Consider the following 11,833-nt stretch of genomic DNA (forward strand, 5'->3'; position numbering starts at 1 on the left):
CTAATAGTGTCTGCAAAAAGGACACTCCTAGCCAAAACAATACTGTTTCTCAGTTGTCTTTAAGGACACCTGATACCTCCCACCTCAATAGAGTCAGAACAACCTTTAAACACAAAACACTAGAGGGAGGTATAATAAGGAAGGGAGCCCTTTCTACTGTCCCATAACAAAATATCCTAGGAAACAGCACGACTGAGCGAGTAACTTCAAACCCACTCATACAATAACAGCATTCAACTCCAAATGGTCATTTATCATGGCCACACACACAGTCAGCAAAAGGTGCGTTCAGCACCGTGTGTTTCTCCACTGTTAACCCACTGACCACATGGGCTGCTGAATGAGAGGGGTATTCTTCCTGCTGGTGCAGCGAGGGCAGGATAGAGAGCCTGTGTTATTCAGGGCCAATGGCTCAAACCGCACATCCTCTGCGTGGTGCACCTTTAAAACTGAGACAGCATTGTGTCTGTGGCACACGTGCACACACACACACGCACGCACACACACTGTGCTGTGTGCAGACAAAGACCAATAAAGGGCATGACTCAAGGGAGCCTCAGTCTGCCTATGTGTGTGAGTGTGTGTGTGTGTGTGTGTGGGGGGGTTTGTGTGTGCGTGTCGCAATGAGCTTGCACCGTTTAAATGAGAAGTGTGTGAAGACTATAGTCAGAGGACCACCTACCAAGGTCCCTTATTAAACACTTCATACTTTCCTCCACCTCTCCCTTCCTCCCCTGCCGTCCTCCCTCGCTCTCTCAAATGAATGAGTTTGTCTTCTACCCTCCATTCCTCTCTTCCTCTTGTCCTCTCTCCACTGGCCTTCGAAACTCCTTCTCCTACCTCTTGTTTCCGTCTGTCTATCACTCTGTATTTCTGGCCATCACAGCATTACACTCACATGAACTCTCTCTCTCCCCCTTTCTTTTCATCTCTCTCTCCCAACTCACTTTGTCCCCATCCCTTATCCTTATCTTTTCTTCTTATCTTTTTTCATTATATTGGTTTGTCGTTTTTTTTACTCACCATGCAAAGCCTTGACCATTTATCAGTGTTTTTCTCAGCATTTTTTTTTTTATCTCCCATCGTCAGTAAGTTTTCTCTCCCTATTTATTTCGTCTTTTCTACTTTTTGTTTGAGCACTCCACAAGTAGTAGGGCTTTACATATTAGATATTATCATATGATTTCATAAACCCTAGGACAGAATATATTATCTGCACTATTGCATCTATATTAGAAATAGGAAATCATTACAATTTAAAGCAATTTTCTTCAGCAGTCATTGTGAAGATAATCCCCACTCCCCCACCTACCCACAGATAAAACAGAACAGATAAGAATGTCTTTAGTCACAGAGGAGTCTCCATATTCACATCTACTCACTGATCAAATTAAGAGTCTGTCTTTGGGGAATGGTACATCTAGAATCCATGGAGGCTTATGAACCCAAACGACTGCCATTAATGTAATTTATCTCAGAACACTGTTCTGTGATATGTAAATACCATATCTCTGGGGAATAAGAATAATTTGTAACCCATAATACGTAAACAATTGTGGGCTGATTCAAATGTATTTAGTTGTTAGTGATGGTGAACACGGAGATCTCCTTTCTAGATGATTCTTTAAAAGCCCAGACAGCTGAGAGAAAGAGAGAGAGAGACAGAGAGAGAGAAGGAGGGAGAGAGAGAAAGAGAGAGAGAAAGAGAGAGAGACAGAGAGAAAGAGAGGAGGGAAATATACGATGAGAGAAGCAAGGAAATTAGCTTCAGTAAAAACAATTTTCGAGAACTAGATTGGAGGTAGCATAGGGAAGTGTGTGTGTGGGGGGTGAACTCTGATGTGTGTGTGGGGGGGGTGAACTCTGAAACCATGAGCAGACATGACTTGTTGATCACCTGTCTGAGACGATCCCCTCAAGTCATCTCACATTCATACGCCTCAGTCCTCCATCCTTGATCATGTCACATATTGTGCCAACACTCCCTCTCTCTATTTATTTGCTTCTCTCTAACCTTCTCTCTCCATTCCTATGGCTAACCATCATCGGACTCATTCCAATGCAAGCAAGCTTTACTACAGTCTCCACACTCCAGCCTGTCTGCTCATCTTTATTTATTCTACATCCACTGATGACGTACCAACTGAGGATGCAGGCTTGAGGGATTTCTGAATTAAGTTTCAGATTTACTCAGCATTCCGTTTGGGAGTCCTGGTTTGAAGATGGATTACTGGTGTGCCGTATGTGTTTGTGTGCGTGTGTATGTGTGTGTGTGTGTGTGTGTATGTGATTTGAGGTTTGGGTACAGGGAAGAGGCAGAGGACAGCTAATGTGCCGTAGCCGTGCTGGTGACGGAACGCCGATTTGCCGGTTCTAATTCCGCTTGACGTGCGGACATGGCACGGCACCCACAGGCATTCTCTCTGAGAGGAGAACAGAGCAGAGAATAAGAAGAGATGCAGTAATAAGTCTGGGCTCCGCCTCTCTGGTGTGATTTCACATCACCTCAAACAGCTCCCTGTACATCCCTCCCGTGTGACGCTGCTGCTGTTTGGCATGCAGTGTGAAATTACAGTAATACAGCCTGCTGCTTCTTTAACAACCATCTGTCTTGGGAGAGTGTTTGTGTGTGTGTGTGTGTGTTAGTATTCCTTGTTAGAGACAGTGGACTATATTATACTTAGCATAGAAAAGGGCCCGAGAGAATTTGTAATCAACGACCCTCTATCTGTAAGTACAGCTTGACAAGCTTGTCATCTCAAGTGACTCTCTGAACCTGGGACAAACAGAACCTGACTGTAGGGGACATCTGACAACATTCCCTCCATTTGACAACAGCTGCAAAGCATAAAATGCAAACGCTGAACAAATATTGATGTGTTTGCACAATACGTTACACCGCCAGGATTTCGACAATGGAAACCTTTTCCAAGAAGACACAGCGTTCTGCATTGCTGCTCCGGTCGCTATGGCAACCCGGCCGACAACCCCCGGCCACTGACGAATGCCGGATGATAAAGTTTCGTTTTGCCTTTGCGTCGTATCTGACCGACACTTCAGCGGGCTCTTGGCAATGCAGGAGTCACTATGGCAACATCCCCATCTAGATAAATAACCCAGGCAAGATTGAAGTGAAGAAAAGGGAAGAAAGGGGATGAAGAGAAAGAGAGAAAGAGAGGGAATGTGTGAGGGAGAAGAGGCAGAGAAAGAGGGAAAATAACACCCACTTTCCAACGTCAGATAACTTCCCCATCAAACACAAACTGTAGGATTTCTGTAAGAACGTAAAAACTGTGCACAGTCAATTTCACATAAACTGTTTAACATCCTTACAAACGTCAGGTATTTAGGACCACCAGACAGTTAGGTCAGATTTGATATTGTCTACTCATCCGACTAAAGTCTGCAGTACTTCTCTTGGGAGAGGTGTCAACCCCTCCAAAAGGGAGGAAAGAGAAAGACAGAAAGAAAGAAAGAAAGAAAGAAAGAAGGTATAAATAGCAGATCTGGACACCCTCGGAAGAAAACCCTAACCCAGGAAGTGATGACAACTCAACTGTTTGGATTTGAATGTTTATCTCTTGTATGCAGTAAATCAAACAGCTTAGACAATTTCCTTCTGACTTTCAAAACTGACTGGAAACCCATGAATATAAGAGCATGTATTGTCTGGTGAGAGGTTTACTATGTGAGGGTAAACATTCTCTAAGCCCGATCTGGCCTGTGTCAAATGAGTAACTAAAGGCTTTTTAAGAGTGCTGGGGGACAGGGCTAATGGCTGTTTAGTTACACGCGCATGACAATAGCGGTTTGAGTCCCAACAGCATTCCACCCCACGGTCTCAAGCGGGGACGCAGAATCACAAAGCTGGTCAACAATGGGCTTGTCACTCAATCTGTCACCATGGTGACCATAGAGATCGCAGGGGCCATTAGGGTCACTTTCATTCCAGAATTCTCCAGGCTTGGACTAATTGCTGTGTTTGTGCTGGTGTTCCGTGTCACTGCACGGGCAAATTCCCAACACAACCCAAATATCAATCACACTAATTATACGCAGCTAGTCCCGGAATGTTTTATCGGTCAGACAATGAGGGAATCTGCTTGGCCTATCCTATTCATTCATTAGTAAAGACTTCACGTTTTATTTGTCATCTCTGTCCTGATGTTTTTGAATGTAGAGGTCATTCTCATTCTGCTGTTGTTGTTTTTTTTTTCTCAATCTATGCAGTAAAATGCCTTTATTGAAGTTCAGCCGTAGCATTAATCAGTTTCTTTGCCGTAAGTCATCACGTCATGCCGTTTCTCAATTCAGCACTTTTTCCTCACGCTCATCCCTCTCTGTGTTCTTCCCTTCCATCGCTCTCTTTCCTTCTTGTCCCTCAGGGATCGTCACGGACGGAGCTCTGGAGCAGGATGAAGTCAGAGAACTGAGTCTGCTGGAAGCTCACAGTAATCTAACCATCTGGATGGGGTCACTTTCTTCCACAGGGGGACACACAGTATGGGGGTGGGGGGGCACATGCTGTGCATCCAGAGATGGCTAGAATGCACATAGATTATAGAAGGACAAAACCAAAAACTCAGTGGGGCAAAATCTAGAAGATTCCACCCACTCTGAATTGCTTGAGAAACGAACAGATATAAGATCTGGTTAGTCATTTTCATGCATGGCTAAGTGATTCTTTGAAAGGGCTTGTGATGTTCATCATCACAGGCATGTAAACACCTTTGAGGATAAGTTAGCGAATGAGGCAGTATCTTGAAGGGGTAATCATTTCCCATTCAAGGCAGTGATAACTGGCATTTAAGACTCAACCGATCTCCAGTCAAGGATACCAAAGGATGCCAGGAGTATTGATAAACGGAGAATGTGATACTAGCTCCCTGAGATAGGCCGCTGAAGACATTTGAGGCAGATCAATCATTTAGCTTTTTTGTTATTAGTTATTTTTTGTAAATTATATTACATGGCATGTGGAGAAATAAACCCCTAGCTTTTAAGAAATGAAAATAGACTTTTATCCCTCGAAAATGTACCAGTGAGAATGGTTTTCATCCTTGGAATTGATGCTGATGTGTTGTTGATATTAGTGGGTTCCAGGGAGGACAGTATTCCCCTGAGATTCACACAGCCAATAATACAAACTAACCCTCAAGCATGGCCGGTCACCAGCGGGGATGTACATGGACTTATATAATATGTCCAAGTATTATTTGGTTTGGTAGATCCATCCAACCACAAATATAGTAGATAAAGGTATTGCAAAGGGGTCAAAAGTTATTGTAGCGTAGTGCATGCATTTAAGCTTGTTGCACATATTGAATTTCAATCAAGATTGCTGTTCCTTGAAGATCACACTGTTAATTACGAATGTGGTTCCTCATCTGGGTTCCGACAGATTTAATTAATGGTGAAGGTGTGGGGAGTTCAGCATCGTTCTGTATCGCATCTCTTTTTAGTGCGTAATTGCTTTCACGCACCTGAAAAGAGAAGTATATGCTTTGGGAATAATTTAAGACCAACAGGGGAAAGACTGCTCGACATCGGAAAGGGAAGTCATTTAAATGTATATGAATTAATAGAAAGCTGCATAATGATATGTGGAAGAAACAGTGACCGGTCTCTGTCTGTGTCAGCACCACCAAGTGGAATTCTAAATACCCCCCAAAACTTCGGAAGCATACGATTTTCCTTCACCGTGTAGCCTAAATAACAAAATAACAGACAGATAAACATCACTATACACCTCCTAAAATGTTAATTATAATTTAATGTTTTTTATTATTTATTTGTATGTGTTGGCACAGCGGCACGCACCCAAAACAACCATATTGGTCATGTTAGCAACATAAATAAAATAGTTCTTCATAACATTCAGATTCAGACATTTTACGTGTTAAAATGTGCTGCTTAGAAGAGAACTGACTGCTTAGGTGTTCAGTCAGGTATTGGAGAAAGAATGCACTTACTAAGTGAAATGTCCAACTCCCGTTCATCTAGCGGGAACGAAGCCTCAAGTCTTATCCAGTGAGAATGTTGCTCAAAACAAACGCAAGACCAGGACAAATATATAAAGTATTTCCAGCTCATGTACCATCCACAACCAGTGAACTGTCAGTAAGTCCGCACAGCCTATATCTCGGAACCGATTTCTCAGTTCTCCTCTTTACTCTCGCCGGGGTCCCTTCGGAGTTAAATATTTCTGTCCCTGAGCCTGTGAAGCGCACGGGCTGTAATAGGACACCTCACAGTCGCGCTGTACCGCAGACAATGGCTCCTGTCGCTCAGAAACGGACAAGTGTGCAAGGACAGCTTTAAAACTTTGCTAAAACTGGTGAAATAACAATGAGATGAAGCAAGCGCCGAAGTTAAGATCTCTGTGAATTGCAGCTTGCAAGCACCCGCTGATAGTGGTGTATTGGGTTAGCAGCAGTTTTTTAATCTGAAGTAGGAGGAGTGCGCCCCCACTTCACAGCGCTTTTCACTTGTCCATGGCAGCAGCATCACCGATGTGCCGAACGTGGCAGCACAGCACATCTGTCCAGCTGGAAGCCATACGGCACCTGAGTCCCCATAAACCACCATAAGAAATGTCTGACCTCATGGCTAGGCACAGCATTAGAACTATTTACACCATCTCAACATTTGTTTGGATGTTTATACATGTTGTTTTTTCTTATAGTTTTGAGTGTGTATGTGTGTGTGTGAGTTGGGGTGGTCATAACTAATGAAGACCAGGCTGAAGCCCAAAATGTATTCTGTGACCAAAAACATCTTTAACAGCTAAGAGACGGAATTTTAAAAAGCACAATCATACAGTTGAAGAACAATACAGGCTTCTACTTATGGTCTTCATTCGATTTTTCGAACAAAAAATGCCATCCTGTATATGTCAAGTCAAACTTGTCATTGTGAACATCACTTGTTTGTCCCTGACCAGTGGAACATAGCTAGCTGTCAAATTCTAAACTCAAAACATTGCCTAAAGGCACTGTAACAGAGTGTATGTGTCAACACTTTGACAGATGCATTTAGTTGAGTCAACAAAACACTGATAATGCGCCTCTGCATTTTCAGAAAGGTGGAAGGCTGACTGCAAAGATCCTGGCACCCACATCTACATACAGATCAGATTTTCGTGTAAAAACGCAGTAAAAAAAAACGCCCACAATGGACGAAAGCAAAATTCTCGGTCGGCATTGATCTGCGAAACGTGGCCTTTCCTGTTCCCAGGGGGAGGCAGACTGAGCAGCGAAACTCACACCGTGAAGTTGAGAAAACAACGCAATGTGTCAGGTTGGTCGTAGACGGCTTGCCTGCACGGAGTTTGACAATAAATATGGTATTGGATTATACGATTGTACTAAAAATGCCATTCGAAGTTCGTTGAAGTTTTGAACAAAGCAATTGCAACGAGACAATGGAGCAAATAGCCCTATAGTTGAATCCACAGTTGAAGACATCTATGTGACATGGTAATGTGTATGACATCCAAATCCTATAAAGGATTATCTCTGCACTCCCCGTCAACGTGATTAGACATGCCATTGGATTGAGGCTGTCCTCCAACTACTGGACCACAACCAAACCACCAGACGGAGGGAGAAAGCTGTTTAAGCTGCTTCTGTGCTTTAAATCCGATTCATTAGAGGTTAAAATGAGTCTTTGATGAAAAAAATCATAATGATGATGGATGCTCATTAGTAAATTAGGGGGGGGGGGGGGGTATGAACCAGACCTGGTGGCATTCCAATTCTAGATGTGTGTCCTTGTGTGTTTGGTCCTTTGTGCCTGAGTGTGTGTGGGTGAGAATGTGTGTGCATGTCCCTCCTCTGTTCCTCTCCTCGAGAGCAGAAGTCAGCCTAATAACCCCAAGTTGCCAAGCAACCAACATCAAAAATTCAGTTGATGGGGTTTAGGGTCTCTTCACCAGAAATAACTTTGTTTATGGTGTAGGTGTGTGTGTGACAGGGAGGAGTGGTTGGAATGTATGTGTGTGTGTGTGTGTCCGAGCATGTATGTGTGTTGGTTAGGGGCGGGGTGATGAGGAATCACCCCCTGTGTGTTATAGTAACAATCAACAGGAGAGTCACCACAAGCAGAGCAGAGCTCACAAATCCATTTGGTTCAACAAGTGATTTGTCATACTGTCAATTTACATTGCCTGAGGTCAGCACAGGCCCAGACCAGCTAGCCACTGGGAGCCTAAGTACACACACAAACACACACACATATTTGACTCAGTCAACATCAGCAGACAGTGGTGAGGGGTCGTATGTGTTTGCACATGTTTTATATATATGCATGCATATATATATATATATATATATATATATGTTCCAGCTGAAACATATAGTTTCAGCTGGAATAGGTCAAAAGTGAGGAAGTGGCGGTGTGTGAGGTGTGATGAGCCAGTTCCCAAAAGGAAGGAAGTTAAAGAGTGGTAGAGAAAACTGAGGGATGTGGGAGGGCAGAGTGAGAGATAGAGAGAGAGATAAATAGAGAGAGAGACTGCAGTCATCCCACACCCTGTGCACTGTACCTATAGGCACCATGAGGTGTACCACGCAGCACTGGGGCTGGGGCCAGGTCATTCCTCACACTCACTCAGGCTTGCAGGGCCCCTGCTGGGAACGAGTGGTGGACCCTGTAGCTCTACATCACCAGTACGTCCACCATAAATGACATGGTCGGCAGGAAGGGGGATTGATCATCTGTCACAATAATCCAGGAAGTATTTCTGCAGAGGAAGCCAAAGAGAGTGGAAGCCAGTGAGGCGAGTGGACCTTGTGAGTCCCTGATGGGCTACACACCTGAGGCATCTCTCTCTCTCACTCTCTCTCTCTCTCTCTCTCTCTCTCTCTCTCTCTCTCTCTGTATATATATATATATATATATATATATATATATATATATATATATATATATATATATATATATATATATATATATATATATATATATATATATATATATATATATATATATATATATATATACATATAATGTCAACAGCAAAAGCACTTAATGGAGTTTGAAATAACATAGGTTTAGAGAAGACCATACCAACAACAACTTCCACGAGCCAATGTCCTAGTTCCACAAATCTGATACCCATCTACTGGACCAATCACATTGTACCATATACCTGAATCCCAATTGCTAATAACAACATACACCGTTATGAAATGGCCAAGGACCATGGTCCAGTGACCAGGGGCTACAAATCAAGGACCAGGAACCAGGGGCCAGCATATCCCGAGATGGAGAGTCTGCAGCCCCAGAGAGATTAGCAGACCGAGAATGAATGGACAGAAGGAGATAATGAAGTGCACTGTGAAGTCCATGGGGTCATCTCTCTCGCCTCGTCTCAGATAGCAGCTCACTGTATTTGTCACTGTCCTCCCCTGTATCCCACATGATGGATGGCAATGAGAATAAAGCTCATAGTCTGCCTTTTCCGAGTCTTTTTATTTTATTTTTGTCAGCGTTAGTGATGTGGAAAAGTTAAGAGCCATTGAGATGAACTTCATGAAATGTAATCATGAGAGTTGAAGCTTTGGAGGCGTGAGGTCTCAATGTGGAGTGCCTGGAAATGACTGCAAACTAATTAATGTCATAGCCAATGGTCAAAGCTATACGATTATCTATATGACTTTCCAGGGTGATGGAAGCTGTCCTCTAGTAATTTGCACCTGACTTGAATACATCCGTGAATGGACTGTGTAGGATTTCATTTTCATGTGGCAATAATTTACAGTCCATCAAATCTCCAAAATCTTTAAAATTCCTTACAGCATTAACATACAACTCATACTTAATGCATGCCTCAAATTATGCCCGAGCCAATAAGGTTTCAGTTTCCTGAGACAGACCACACAGAGTTAGTGTTTTCTTATTGTCACGTACTAAAGACAACATGGATATCCTGCATTCATCCTTCCCCCTCAACTCAACACCATCAAACACCATGGTGTTTCTCTCAACATCATCTTGTGTTTCAGGGAGTCATCCCTGGCCTCTCCCTGCCCTGCACTCTTGGTTTTCACCAGTTCTTATTGTGGTCCCTAACACTCACAAGCCTGTGTCCTCTGTGGCTCTGAGGGGCGTGCAACACACATGCACGCACGCACGCACACACACACACACACACACACACACACACACACGTGTACTAGCCTTTGTATGTGATTTCTGTATGTTTGTGTGTCTGTGTGTGATGGTGTGTCTGTGTCTGAACCCTGATGCTCCTTGAGCAGTTGTTCAAAGCAAATCAAGACAGAGCCTTCCTCTGCACTGAGTTTGTAGCTTGTAGTTTAACAAATAGATTTATGGGGATTTGGGGAGTCTGGGGAGGCACACAAAAATGATGTTATGGGTGCTTTAGCTGTCCTTTGAGATGGTGGAAAAGGGTTTTTAAGCAGCAGTTATTTCACAATAAATATTATTTTCATCATAAATATCCATCATTATTTTCATGAAGTCATTTACTTTCCTAAAAACAATACTGTGACCTATCCTTAGAAGACTACAAATATTAAGCGGCAAACGCCAAAACAGCACAAACTGATAATAATCACAGTCATTATGAGGATATTATCATATCTTATCATCTCCAGTAATGTCCAGCAATATAGTGGAGGAACTCATTAAAAGTAAGGGTCTGTTGCGGAAGCAGACATCCATCATCTCTCTCCAGCAGGGGCCAACTGCACAGTGCTTTAACAAGCTGGCCATACCTCTTGCCAAGCAAAACACTTTGTTGACAAGCGAGCGAGGACTCAGATAATTGTTTTTTTCTTCTCTGCAGACAAGTTAATTCATTTTAATTAGTGGCGTCCCTTCGCTCAAGGTCATGGGGAGCGTCGGACCAGACGGAACTAGAAATGGATTACGGTTTGTTGTCGCTTGTATCTGGCATTATCAACGAGAGTCTCTGATCGTTATACTGAATCTAGTCTGAGGCTAGCTGCTATGTTTATATTGGACAGACCCTCACATATCAATTGTGGCTGCAGGTCATAGGTAAAACAGTTCGCAACCACATTCAACTGGTAACACATGCTTCTTCAATAGTGCACTTAGGGTACTTGGCAGAAGCATTACCAGTTTCCTCGTAATATAACTGTAACCTACACGATTGGCGGGCCACAAGGGCTGCCATTAAATCTTTTTAACAAGGACGAGAAGACTGTGAAAGAATGATGTGCAAAAGTGTAAGATATGCTGTTATAAAAAACCAATGGTTACCAGAGACAGACCATAGTAATTGGTTTTCAGCTCTGCTATAAAAATGACATTTTGTCTAAGAAGCTTTAGAAGATGAACTGAAACCCAAAGGGCTCACATAGCAGTAAAGTAGACATGGAATATGGTTAGAGTTAAGGGGATGTAAATTGGTTGTTGGTTAGATTCAGTGTCCCATTATCAACCACTGGGGTTTATAGCTAATAATAAGTGCTAATTTGAGAAGTTGCCTTTACATAGCAGTCAATTCTCTCATGTCCAGGGCTGTGTGTGAAACAGGTCTGTAATGGTGTAAGCAGGGAGCAAGATGCAGATACAACAACAACACGTTGCCAACAATGAGGGCTTGAATATGCTTCGGTCCTGACCTGTAAAGATTTATTAATTTAATTCACATGTTTTTTATTTTAATTGGAACACATGAATTAAATGTTTATTTGTTCATGATTAATTCATGTATTCAACAGTTTTCCATAAGAGTCAACATCCTCGTTAGAGAATAGTTAGCTGTAGGCTAAGCAGGCTGGAGATGGAAGTAGATTCCATAAGCCAACTGACAAAACTTAATTTTTTCATAAAAACA

At 42.8% G+C, this 11,833-nt stretch overlaps 1 protein-coding gene across 1 annotated transcript in view; it reads right to left on the minus strand.

Moving 5' to 3' along the window:
* Positions 1 to 6,305, minus strand: part of sema5a (sema domain, seven thrombospondin repeats (type 1 and type 1-like), transmembrane domain (TM) and short cytoplasmic domain, (semaphorin) 5A) — a 76,955-nt gene extending 70,650 nt beyond the window's left edge. Inside the window, exon 1 of the mRNA XM_084703743.1 lies at positions 5,973 to 6,305. The gene's annotated coding sequence lies outside the window, so the exon portion shown is untranslated. The remainder of the gene's footprint in view (positions 1 to 5,972) is intronic.
* Between the last annotated feature and the right edge of the window lie 5,528 nt (positions 6,306 to 11,833).

This window comes from Hypomesus nipponensis, chromosome 8 (genome assembly GCF_054491055.1).
Source record: "Hypomesus nipponensis isolate SF chromosome 8, ASM5449105v1, whole genome shotgun sequence".
Classification (NCBI taxonomy): domain Eukaryota; kingdom Metazoa; phylum Chordata; class Actinopteri; order Osmeriformes; family Osmeridae; genus Hypomesus; species Hypomesus nipponensis.